The sequence below is a fragment of the Schistocerca nitens genome, chromosome 1, assembly GCF_023898315.1.
Source record: "Schistocerca nitens isolate TAMUIC-IGC-003100 chromosome 1, iqSchNite1.1, whole genome shotgun sequence".
In the NCBI taxonomy this organism is placed as follows: Eukaryota; Metazoa; Arthropoda; class Insecta; order Orthoptera; family Acrididae; genus Schistocerca; species Schistocerca nitens.
In genome coordinates this window covers 682,474,700-682,488,591 of record NC_064614.1, presented here as the reverse complement: position 1 = coordinate 682,488,591, position 13,892 = coordinate 682,474,700, and the positions used below count along the sequence as shown (strand labels likewise).

General features: G+C 40.1%; 1 protein-coding gene across 4 annotated transcripts in view; it reads left to right on the top strand.

Moving 5' to 3' along the window:
* LOC126259293 (broad-complex core protein isoforms 1/2/3/4/5-like) overlaps positions 1–13,892 on the top strand; it is a 344,638-nt gene that overhangs the window by 207,002 nt on the left and 123,744 nt on the right. The gene's annotated exons all lie outside the window — the stretch shown is intronic.

The following is a 13,892-nucleotide window of genomic DNA, read 5'->3' as shown; positions in this document are numbered from 1 at the left end:
GTAAATACTTTGAGCTGTCTTGACCACAATTTTGTTATTGCAATGTGCCCTATGCATTTTGAATTATGTCATTAGTAAAAGCAAATAGTTCACATCTACATCTACATTTATACTCCGCAAGCCACCCAACGGTGTGTGGCGGAGGGCACTTTACGTGCCACTGTCATTACCTCCCTTTCCTGTTCCAGTCGCGTATGGTTCGCGGGAAGAATGACTGTCTGAAAGCCTCCGTGCGCGCTCTAATCTCTCTAATTTTACATTCGTGATCTCCTCGGGAGGTATAAGTAGGGGGAAGCAATATATTTGATACCTCATACAGAAACGCACCCTCTCGAAACATGGCGAGGAAGCTACACCGCGATGCAGAGCGCCTGTCTTGCAGAGTCTGCCACTTGAGTTTATTAAACATCTCCGTAACGCTATCACGGTTACCAAATAACCCTGTGACGAAACGCGCCGCTCTTCTTTGGATCTTCTCTACCTCCTCCGTCAACCCGATCTGGTACGGATCCCACACTGATGACCAATACTCAAGTATAGGTCGAACGAGTGTTTTGTAAGCCACCTCCTTTGTTGATGGACTATATTTTCTAAGGACTCTCCCAATGAATCTCAACCTGGTACCCACCTTACCAACAATTAATTTTATATGATCATTCCACTTCAAATCGTTCCGCACGCATACTCCCAGATATTTTACAGAAGTAACTGCTACCAGTGTTTGTTCCGCTATCATATAATCATACAATAAAGGATCCTTCTTTCTATGTATTCGCAATACATTACATTTGTCTATGTTAAGGGACAGTTGCCACTCCCTGCACCAAGTGCCTATCCGCTGCAGATCTTCCTGCATTTCACTACAATTTTCTAATGCTGCAACTTCTCTGTATACTACAGCATCATCCGCGAAAAGCCGCATGGAACTTCCGACACTATCTACTTGGTCATTTATATATATTGTGAAAAGCAATAGTCCCATAACACTCCCCTGTGGCACGCCAGAGGTTACTTTAACGTCTGTAGACGTCTCTCCATTGATAACAACATGCTGTGTTCTGTTTCCTAAAAACTCTTCAATCCAGCCACACAGCTGGTCTGATATTCCGTAGGCTCTTACTTTGTTTATCAGGCGACAGTGCGGAACTGTATCGAACGCCTTCCGGAAGTCTTCAATCCAGCCACACAGCTGGTCTGATATTCCGTAGGCTCTTACTTTGTTTATCAGGCGACAGTGCGGAACTGTATCGAACGCCTTCCGGAAGTCAAGAAAAATAGCATCTACCTGGGAGCCTGTATCTAATATTTTCTGGGTCTCATGAACAAATAAAGCGAGTTGGGTCTCACATGATCGCTGTTTCCGGAATCCATGTTGATTCCTACATAGTAGATTCTGGGTTTCCAAAAACGGCATGATACTCGAGCAAAAAACATGTTCTAAAATTCTACAACAGATCGACATCAGAGATATAGGTCTATAGTTTTGCGCATCTGCTCGACGACCCTTCTTGAAGACTGGGACTACTTGTGCTCTTTTCCAATCATTTGGAACCATCCGTTCCTCTAGAGACTTGCGGTACACGGCTGTTAGAAGGGGGGCAAGTTCTTTCGCGTACTCTGTGTAGAATCGAATTGGTATCCCGTCTGTTGAGTGATTCCAGTTGCTTTTCTATTCCTTGGACACTTATTTCGATGTCAGCCATTTTTTCGTTTGTGCGAGGATTTAGAGAAGGAACTGCAGTGCGGTCTTCCTCTGTGGAACAGCTTTGGAAAAAGGTGTTTAGTATTTCAGCTTTACGCATGTCATCCTCTGTTTCAATGCCATCATCATCCCGGAGTGTCTGGATATGCTGTTTCGAGCCACTTACTGATTTAACGTAAGACCAGAACTTCCTAGGATTTTCTGTCAAGTCGGTACATAGAATTTTACTTTCGAATTCACTGAACGCTTCACGCATAGCCCTCCTTATGCTAACTTTGACATCGTTTAGCTTCTGTTTGTCTGAGAGGTTTTGGCTGCGTTTAAACTTGGAGTAAAGCTCTCTTTGCTTTCGCAGTAGTTTCCTAACTTTGTTGTTGTACCACGGTGGGTTTTTCCCATCCCCCACAGTTTTACTCGGCACGTACCTGTCTAAAACGCATTTTACGATTGCCTTGAACTTTTTCCATAAACACTCAACATTGTCAGTGTCGGAACAGAAATTTTCGTTTTGATTTGTTAGGTAGTCTGAAATCTGCCTTCTATTACTCTTGCTAAACAGATAAACCTTCCTCCCTTTTTTTGTAGTCCTATTAACTTCCATATTCAGGGATGCTGCAACGGCCTTATGATCACTGATTCCCTGTTCTGCACATACAGAGTCGAAAAGTTCGGGTCTGTTTGTTATCAGTAGGTCCAAGATGTTATCTCCACGAGTCGGTTCTCTGTTTAATTGCTCGAGGTAATTTTCAGATAGTGCACTCAGTATAATGTCACTCGATGCTCTGTCCCTACCACCCGTCCTAAACATCTGAGTGTCCCAGTCTATATCTGGTAATTCTAGGCGCGCAGTCCAGAGCCGCGCGACTGCTATGGTCGCAGGTTCGAATCCTGCCTCGGGCATGGATGTGTGTGATGTCCTTAGGTTAGTTAGGTTTAACTAGTTCTAAGTTCTAGGGGACTGATGACCTAAGATGTTAAGTCCCATAGTGCTCAGAGCCATTTTTATATCTGGTAAATTGAAATCTCCACCTAAGACTATGACATGCTGAGAAAATTTATGTGAAATGTATTCCAAATTTTCTCTCAGTTGTTCTGCCACTAATGCTGCTGAGTCGGGAGGTCGGTAAAAGGAGCCAATTATGAACCTAGCTCGGTTGTTGAGTGTAACCTCCGCCCATAATAATTCACAGGAACTATCCACTTGTACTTCACTACAGGATAAACTACTACTAACAGCGACGAACACTCCACCACTGGTTGCATGCAATCCATCCTTTCTAAACACCGTCTGTACCTTTGGAAAAATTTCGGCAGAATTTATCTCTGGCTTCAGCCAGCTTTCTGTACCTATAACGATTTCAGCGTCGGTGCTTTCTATCAGCGCTTGAAGTTCCGGTACTTTACCAACGCAGCTTCAACAGTTGACAATTACAATACCGATTGCTGCTTGGTCCCCGCATGTCCTGAATTTGCCCCGCACCCGTTGAGGCTGTTGCCCTTTCTGTACTTGCCCAAGGCCATCTAACCTAAAAAACTGCCCAGCCCACGCCACACAACCCCTGCTACCCGTGGAGCCGCTTGTTGCGTGTAGTGGACTCCTGATCTATCCAGCGTAACTCGAAACCCCACCACCCTATGGCGCAAGTCGAGGAATCTGCAGCCCACACGGTCGCAGAACCGTCTCAGCCTCTGATTCAGACCCTCCACTCGGCTCTGTACCAAAGGTCCGCAGTCAGTCCTGTCGACGATGCTGCAGATGGTGAGCTCTGCTTTCATCCCGCTAGCGAGACTGGCAGTCTTCACCAAATCAGATAGCCGCCGGAAGCCAGAGAGGATTTCCTCCGATCCATAGCGACACACATCATTGGTGCCGACGTGAGCGACCACCTGCAGATGGGTGCAACCTGTACCCTTCATGGCATCCGGAAGGACCCTTTCCACATCTGGAATGACTCCCCCCGGTATGCACACGGAGTGCACATTGGTTTTCTTCCCCTCTCTTGCTGCCATTTCCCTAAGGGGCCCCATTACGCGCCTGACGTTGGAGCTCCAAACTACCAGTAAGCCCACCCTCTGCGACGGCCCGGATCTTGCAGACTGAGGGGCAACCTCTGGTACGGGACAAGCAGCCATGTCAGGCCGAAGGTCAGTATCAGCCTGAGACAGAGCCTGAAACCGGTTCGTCAGACAAACTGGAGAGGCCTTCCGTTCAGCCCTCCGGAATGTGTTTCGCCCCCTGCCACACCTTGAGACGACCTCCCACTCTACCACAGGTGAGGGATCAGCCTCAATGCGGGCAGTATCCCGTGCAACCACAGTCGTAGTCCGATCGGGGGATGTGTGGGACGAGCTGGCCGTCCCCGACAAACCCCCATCCGGACCCCCACAGTGATGCCCATTGGCAACAGCCTCAAGCTGTGTGACCGAAGCCAACACTGCCTGAAGCTGGGAGCGAAGGGATGCCAACTCAGCCTGCATCCGAACACAGCAGTTGCAGTCCCTATCCATGCTAAAAACTGTTGTGCAAAGAACATCTGAACTAATCTACAGAGAGCGCAAACAAATCGAGAAAATTTAAACGGTTATTAAAATACAAGATTGCCTAGTAAATGTAGTTAATGTCATTATTATGAGTCAGCAGAAACTTGTCCAAATGGATAAATTCTATCTTCAATATTCCTTAACAATTCTGTTAAAGAGTGTTAACTGGTCACCATGTATCCAGTTGGACAACTTTCAGCTCAGTTATAATGACATTAAGTATTCATATTTGATACATTTAAGTATTCACCGTTGATAATGGCATAAGTCAAAACACTGAAGCCATATTGGAATAATAAAATTGTGTTCAAGGCATCTCAAAGTTTTTAAGTGTGTCCAATGGCCACTTTGTCTCGCAGTGCACAGCTTGTGAGATTTGCATGTTTTAAACTGATTAAGCATTTGTGTACCATTTGAAGTAGATCCAAGATCAAAAACATTTACAACAAATAAATTAATTGTTTTAATTTGTACTGATTTTCTTCTTTAAATTATTAAAGAGTTGTTGTTGTTGTGGTCTTCAGTCCTGAGACTGGTTTGATGCAGCTCTCCATGCTACTCTATCCTGTGCAAGCTTCTTCATCTCCCAGTACCTACTGCAACCTACATCCTTCTGAATCTGCTTAGTGTATTGATCTCTTGGTCTCCCTCTACGATTTTTACCCTCCACGCTGCCCTCCAATGCTAAATTTGTGATCCCTTGATGCCTCAAAACATGTCCTACCAACCGATCCCTTCTTCTAGTCAATTTGTGCCACAAACTTCTCTTCTCCCCAATCCTATTCAATACCTCCTCATTAGTTACGTGATCTACCCACCTTATCTTCAGCATTCTTCTGTAGCACCACATTTCGAAAGCTTCTATTCTCTTCTTGTCCAAACTATTTATCGTCCATGTCTCACTTCCATACATGGCTACACTCCATACAAATACTTTCAGAAACGACTTCCTGACACCTAAATCTATACTCGATGTTAGCAAATTTCTCTTCTTGAGAAACGCTTTCCTTGCCATTGCCAGTCTACATTTTATATCCTCTCTACTTCGACCATCATCGGTTATTTTACTCCCTAAATAGCAAAACTCCTTTACTACTTTAAGTGTCTCATTTCCTAATCTGATTCCCTCCGCATCACCCGATTTAATTTGACTACATTCCATTATCCTCGTTTTGCTTTTGTTGATGTTCATCTTATATCCTCCTTTCAAGACACTGTCCATTCCGTTCAACTGCTCTTCCAAGTCCTTTGCTGTCTCTGACAGAATTACAATGTCATCGGCGAACCTCAAAGTTTTTACTTCTTCTCCATGAATTTTAATACCTACTCCAAATTTTTCTTTTGTTTCCTTTACTGCTTGCTCAATATACAGATTGAATAACATCGGGGAGAGGCTACAACCCTGTCTTACTCCTTTCCCAACGACTGCTTCCCTTTCATGCCCCTCGACTCTTATAACTGCCATCTGGTTTCTGTACAAATTGTAAATAGCCTTTCGCTCCCTGTATTTTACCCCTGCCACCTTCAGAATTTGAAAGAGAGTATTCCAGTCAACATTGTCAAAAGCTTTCTCTAAGTCTACAAATGCTAGAAACGTAGGTTTGCCTTTTCTTAATCTTTCTTCCAAGATAAGTCGTAAGGTCAGTATTGCCTCACGTGTTCCAACATTTCTACGGAATCCAAACTGGAGTATAATAGCATTATCAAATAGGCATTATAGTCATATGAAATTTACAACTTTCAAATGAACATTGGATTTTGACTGTCATCATGTGATTACATATGTTAGACTTTGAGCAGCACCTTGGGTTGTCTTGCTCTCTCTATCTCACCTTTCATGAGGGGATGAGCTGAATCTCTCACATGTATGCCGCTGTGAATACTTAGGGAGACGTGCATTTTGGTTCCACAGCTGAGGATCATATACTGATGACAAATTGTCATATGGTCAGCCATGAATTCCCACAGACAACCATTATAAGTACATTGAGATACCAACTTCTGGGATAAAGGAATTAGGTAGTGCCATCATCATGATTCCAATTGTTTGGACATTTAGGAATCTCATTTCCCCTCTGACTTTACATTTGCATTGATAAGGTGCTTTTACTAAAATGTGAACATACCAAGGTTTGTATTCTGACCATTTTTTCACTATCTTCAGCTATGTTTGACATGCTAGGCTGCTTGAGGTGCATGTCATTCTTTCTCTTTTAAACATTTGTAGCTATACAGCTTTCTCCACTATGTATACTTTATTACATTTGCACCTAATTTTGTACACTCCATCAGTGTAGCACCTCTGATTTGTTTCATCGGTCTTAAAAAGCTCTTTCTTTTTATGGCAGAGGTTGAAAATACTGCTTCAGTTGTAAGGTTCTTTTTATTTAAAACAGTGTCTGCAGATTTCCTCCAACAGGATTGTTTGTCTTTTTTTATGGTTGCTGGAAAAATTTTTCTGTAATTCTTTGTCATAGGACCTTTCTGATGGGGTCAGTCATGCACTTTATGTACTGCTGAAACAAAAGCTGCTGTACTGTATACTCTTTCCCATTCTTTCCTCCTACTGCCTCCTGTGTCTCATGACTGCACTATATCAGTTTGTTTCCATTGTTTCCTTAGTTGACTTCATTCTTGTTTTAAGTTAGTTATCTCATTGATTTGATTTATTCTTTTTGTCAGGATGCTAAGAACTGCTCTTGTATTTGCAAGGTGGTGATGGGAATCTGTATGCAGGTATCGCCCAGTATTTGTGGGTATTCTATATACTTTACAACATAATTCACCATCAGGTTGTATGTAAACTAGGACATCAGAGTACCCTCTCTCTCCACATTCAAACTGGTTTTGCTGTTATGATACCTATGGAAATCCTGCAATATCTCCTCTCCATGTGACCATAACAATGAAAGTATCGTCCATGTAACGTAGTAAATAGAATGATTTTATAGGTGTTCCACGGAAGGGGGGGGGGGGGGGGGGGCGGTGCATGCTGCAGTGTGTCCCAGGAGGAATCATCAGTATTCAGGCAAATGAAAAGAACGATCATTTGAAGCAAAAAAGACTAGTAAGCATGGGCTCTGAAATGCGTACCTAAAGTGCTATGAGCACTCCTTTGTCTTTGCTACTGTGAAACACATCTCTTCTATTGAACAAGTGCACATAGCTCTTAAGTATGCATTTTAGAGCCTGTTTACCAGATGTTTTTGCTTTGAATGTTCATTCCTGTCATATCCCTGAATATCAACAATTCCTCTTGAGGCACCATGTATAATTCTGAAGGAAGATTTTTTGTATGCCTGTCAACAACTCAGTGCCTTAACGATTTGGTGACTTGTTGCCTGTATTCCTCCTATATTTATGTTCCATTGCGATCTTTCCATTGCCATAAATGAAGTTACAGATTTTTGATTATCTACGTTTATTCATCCAAGAATCGTCTCACAATTATGCAGGTTTTGTCAGGGTAATACAATGCAAATCAGTAGACCAAATATACACCATACAACAAACATAACATGCTTTATGACGATAGGAAGGTAGCCTATGCAGACAGAACAGGCGGTCATCCATGGCCTTGATTGAGGAACTGTCCTGGCATTTGCCATAGTGATCCAGGAAAACCCAGGTCATGATGGCCAGACAGAGCAACTGCATCCTCCCAGATATTAGATTAGTACCTTTAATAGCAACACAGTCTCATTCGATAAGTCCCTATTGTACAATGTTTCGTGATTCACGCACAGTTTGTTTCAGCTAACTTGCAATAAAACATAGTTTCATTCTTCAGTGCCAAATACACTGAGGACATCCACTGATGACTCTGGGATTGTTTCTGGTGACTTGCAGTGTAAAACATAGCTCTGCTCTCCACTGTGCACAGCCTAACACCCACTGATGACTCCTGGATTGTGAAGCTGCTGCTATGTGGCCTTGCATCAACTCTTAGAGTCCATTATCTCCATATCCAACTGTAGGCCATTGTCCACCTGAAAGACTAACCCAACGGACATTACCAGCATGCATGTTACATCTTGACATGATTTCCTTGTGAAAGCAGTAAACTGTAATCATGTTGAAATGGGACAATGTGCTGTGGTTATCTCCTTTCATTACTACCCATTACTCAGAGTCCTCTATGTAATATTTAACTTGTTTAATGTGCTTTACTTATGAAGCACCTTTTATCTACCTTTTTAAACTAGTGTGTTTGAGTAATCTCTTTCACTTCCTTTGGCATTTTGTTATACAATTTTATCCCCTGATATAAAATGCTGTTTTGAGGTTTTTCCTGGGTAACTATAAATCCAAACTGGCTCTTGTTCAATGATTATGTATAGAATTATTTGTGTAGTATTTAGTAATATTTTCCCCAATATCCACCACAGATTGGAACATACTCATTTGGTGAAGTAGGATGCCAAATGTTTTAAATAGCTCTTTATAATAAGCCCGAATTTTGCTTCCAGTGATGTGGAAAAGAGCACCGCGGAAAGAATACAACAAAATCCCCTGATATAAAATGCTGTTTTGAGGTTTTTCCTGGGTAACTATAAATCCAAACTGGCTCTTGTTCAGTGATTATGTATAGAATTATTTGTGTAGTATTTAGTAATATTTTCCCCAATATCCACCACAGATTGGAACATACTCATTTGGTGAAGTAGGATGCCAAATGTTTTAAATAGCTCTTTATAATAAGCCCGAATTTTGCTTCCAGTGATGTGGAAAAGAGCACCGCGGGAAGAATACAACAAAATTTATTGTGTAAGAAGGTTTGTGAATAACAATGTTATATGAGAAATCTCCACAAAATGTGCAGGATTTTTCATGGAGTTAGTCTTTGCACATGGCAATTTAATTTCTTTGGTAGATGTGCCAACAATAGCCCACTGAGTCAATATCTGCCCAAATGCCAGCTTGGAGGACTGATCTGATGCCAATATTCTAGAACCTTTAACTTCAAATTTAGTGAGACTTCCAAAATGCTCTCTACTTTTGCTACATAATATTCTAGTTTTAATGACAGATCTTCTACAGTCATGTTGCGTGTCAGGCACATCTGTCAATTTTCTTGATTGACACTTTCACATCATCAAGTGTCTTGTTTCTTCTGTTTTCTAAAATTTGTGCTTATTTTCCTTTCTGACAATTTCCTCTGATTTTCTCTCTTACCTTCCTCAGTGCTTACGAACATTCCACTCGAAATAACTGCCTAGAATCCTACCTTATTGAGCATGGAATTTATATAATTCGCTCGAGGCCATAATGCTAACAAAAAAAAAAAAAATTATCATTGGTCTCCAAATTCTTAGTCAGAGGTGCTCGCTGGAACTGTCTATTAACAGCATCATAATATTTTTGTTGATAACCATGCTGACAGACTGTTCAGTAGGAAGCAAAAAGGTACCCAGTTCAAGAAAATAAAATCTGTACAAAAAACGACAGAAACTGTACATCTACCATACTAATGCCCTTCTCAAATATGTAGACACTATGCTATTTAACTCAGGTGAAGCTTAATTGTAACTGCATTAAAGCTGCTGAAAATTTACATCTCTAGACTTTGCTGACCTCTTATTTAATTTGTAAGAAATTCATTGAATTATGGATGAACATTCTTCTCATGTGTAACTGCAGTAGATGCAGCATATCATCTCCTGTACCTCATCCTGCAACCAGTGAGGAACGCAGCTGCATGTGTCACATTAACTTCTAAGAACACTGCCACACTCAGCATTCTGTTTTAATGTTCTTTTCTCACCTGTTGTGCCAAAAATCAGACAGTGTCAGTATGTCAGTACAATATGTAATTACACAATACGTATATGCACACACTTCAAATCAAATGATTGCAAATTCTTGTAGGAGTGATCACCTTGAAAGTGGTTTCTGGTTCACAGCCTTGCTGCTTCATCATGATGATTTTCTGTGTGATTATTATTTTTTGGACTGGAAGGTGTGGTTATTTAATAAAATTTTAATAAAATACTCTTTGAACTAATTTATTTGTGCTGTCAAAGTAATGGCTGTCACAACTTCCAGTAGAGCTGAAAATGAAGCAACCCACATTGAAGGTAGCTGAAGATCCCATTATTGTTCAAATTAACAAAGCTGTGAATGATATTAAGGCTATTCTGTTGATATGCAACAGATATACAGCTCCTTACTTCCTTTGCCGTTATTCTTTATGTCACTGTTTTCTGTGCTTGCAACAATTATATTACATGAACAATTTTACTTCTTGTATGCACAATATATCAAAAGACTGTAATTATTTTTATGTTATGATTCTGTGTTATGGGCTAACAGTAATGGCTTTGAGGAGTACCATAAAATGAGGTGAATCTGATTAAAAACGGCATTTTTTATTTTTTTATTTATTTTTTTTAAATTGTCCATTTACTGTTGTGGTTTTGGAACAATTTGCGTATGTTAATTTCACAACCTCGATAATGATATATTCATGTATTACATAATTTTTAGTTTATAACTGCTGTTACTATTTTAAGTTAACTACTGATCGGTTTCACCTCCTCAATTGGGGCAAAGATCACCATTGTATTTTGTATTCAGGAACGGAATCAGACTTCCAGTGGAGTGAATCTGATCACTATTTTGATTTTTAAAAAATATATTTCTGTATTTGCAACAAAATTGTACAATTTCTAGACTAAACAAATATTTACAAGCACTTTGAACTTGAGATTTTTGTTTTTATAGCAAACACTTGCATTTGCGAATTTTGAAAAACAGATATTAAATTTTAGTTATTGTATGTCATAATTAATATGAAAAGCATTTACTCAAAGTCATAACCATCTATCCCTTCAAAATAAATTTACCTCACCTTCTGTGTTCTGGAACAAATTTTTTAATAATTTGGGCTCTTTCTAACTCAGTTGCATCATCAGTTTCTGGAAAGACAAAATAAACATTACCATCAACAACTTTCTTTCTCAGAAATGTCATTTCATAGCTGTCATTAGAGATGCTTTCAATTTTACCAAAAAAAAAACTGAACTTTTTTTTGTAGGAAATTTTACTATGGTGAAATCAGTTTCTTTAAATTCATGCCAATTTTTATCCTTCTCCTTGTCCGTTTCTTCATTTTCATTTGACTCGTGCTGTTCTAGATCACTGTTAGATGTTCCGGATTGGGACTCCTTACTTGCAGCCCCATCACTATCATTTTCATGGAAGTCACTGATAACAATTCCTTTTCCTGGAGTTAATGCTAAACACTTTGCTTGATGTGGCTTTCCTGTTGTTTCATTAGAGCGAACCTGTTTCAATTGCATTTCGAAGGCTGCTGCTCAAGAAACTCTTATGACCTGGTGTCTAACACTTATGACCTGGTGCCATGTGCATTGTTATCGGCTGCTTGTGGAATCTGTGAAATTACTTTATTGGGCAGGAAAGAAACTCAGATATTACATTTTATTTGGATGTGATAGCTGTATTTTCAAAGTTTTTTTTTTTCAACAACCTAGGAAATTCAGATTTTGGCACCACTCCTTTATTCTTCCTTTTCCTTTCATCTAGCACGTTTCTCCAAACAAGTTTTAAAGGTCTAAAAAGGCCACTTCAAGTGGCTGACACAAATGAGTACAATTAGGTGGTAGAAGCACAAATTGAATGTCCTGTTCCTGGCACAGTTTAATTACGTTATATGGCAGATGACACAAAAGGTTGTCACCTATAACCACTTTAGGTCCATCTAAATGCCGGGCATAAGGCAAGACAATTTCAACAAACCATGATGAGACATTGTTATGTCAAACTAACCACTTTGATTCCTATTATAACCTGCACTAGTTATGCCCCCTAGAGTCCGCGTATCGTAGAAGTGTTTTGCCCTATAAACTGTGTATGGTGGGAGGACTGAGCCATCAGCAGCTGCTGCTATCATCACACTGATACTTGACTTAGAACTATCCACTATCCTTTCAGGATGTCTTGTGCCTCACTTCACTGTTACTTTCACTTGTCCAGGATCATCACAAAAATTTGCTCGTCTGCTTTATAATGTTGTAGGGAGGGACACCACTCAAGGTCACTTCAAGGTTTTTAATATAATCAATCACTGTTTCTCGAGCAACTGCTGTTTTTACCCTCTTCACATTTTCACTTACTCTATTCGCTAGTGGTGGTTAATTTTTCCTCTGCCCCCCCCCCCAGGAAAGTTTTTACCCAGTCGTGCCCAGGTCGATTGTCATGAAATTGTCTTTCAGTCTTCCCTGCTCAATTGAGAAGTGCCTGTACAATGTCCCTAACATTATTATTCCTCAAAGGAAAACCTCATTTCAGACAACACAATAATCCTTCAACCAGGCTTTTTCCCTCACTACTGGTTAACACTGGTGCCTTTCCTTGAGTTTGTCATTTAACGTGGTATATGGAACTGCATATTGCTCTGAAGCTTTCCAGATGCTCAATTTTCCTAATTTGACAGCTTTCACCGCATTTAGAAGAAATTCTGGTTTGCAGTTAGATTTCCGTGTTGGTCCCAGAACCTTTTGGTATACTCGCGTGATCAGATTCGCCCTGCATACTGAAAAAAAAAAAAAAAAGAAACTGTATCACTTAAGATGTTCATATGCAAGCAGTAATATTGCAACTTACCAGATACACTTCAGAAGTAACAGGCGCCAGCAGAAGTTTTCGCACTGTTGTGTTGGCTACACGAGTGCAGCACAAGAATCACTCACCTACTGACATTGCGATTTGCTGGTTGTGCGCACTCCAACATGCCATTGTTGTTGATAGCTTATTTAACAATTCATGACAATGGTCAGCTGCAATGTAATTGCTAAAATGCTATGCTCTGTTATCCTAACATGGAAGAACCGGTAAATGATCGGATTGACACCACCTGATCAGATTCACCTCATTTTACGATACTTTGTTTTAGTGGTACTTTCTATTTAGCATCACTGTTGAAATAAATTAGTAAAGTTGTTGGAACACTTTTTGGCTAGGTTAATTTATTTGTAATTTGAGCATTAGTGTACTGTAGGTAAACACTGGCAGAAAAAGCTCTCAATTGGTAAATCAATGAACAGTAAGATAGAGGATGATAAAGAAGCCTCTGTTATGTATATATCTGTGCTGAATTATCTTTCTTTATTGGACCCTCATAGGAAGCACCATTTCTAAAAGCTCAGATTCTGGTTCCAGTACTTAAGTGAATTTTATGATAGTCATAATTTTCTACTGATGACCATTTTTTTTGTTTGTTAAAATTTGGCTCCTACTTTTATGGCAGTCATCCATACAGTTTGCATGCACTAACTATATATACAATAGGTTGCCGTTATCCTCAAATGATCCTGTATTGCCGTTATTCTCAAATGATCATTGACATTGAGTAATGAGGACACTTTGAGACTTTGGTGTTGAATATAGTAAATGCCATTAATGGTTTCCACTGTCATTTTACCGCTTTTAAACTAAGTTAGCCTGTTTCAGTGAGATAATATTTTGCCACATAAATTCATCTCGCATAAAATTAGCAAAGTAACAGAACAGAAGCATCAAACAGAACATAATCTGCTATCAAAGTAACAGTGTAAGACACTCAGTAAACAAGTTTTCCATGTTCTGGTAGTGTAGCAATGGTGTTTGTGTTAATAGCTTACTATGCTGT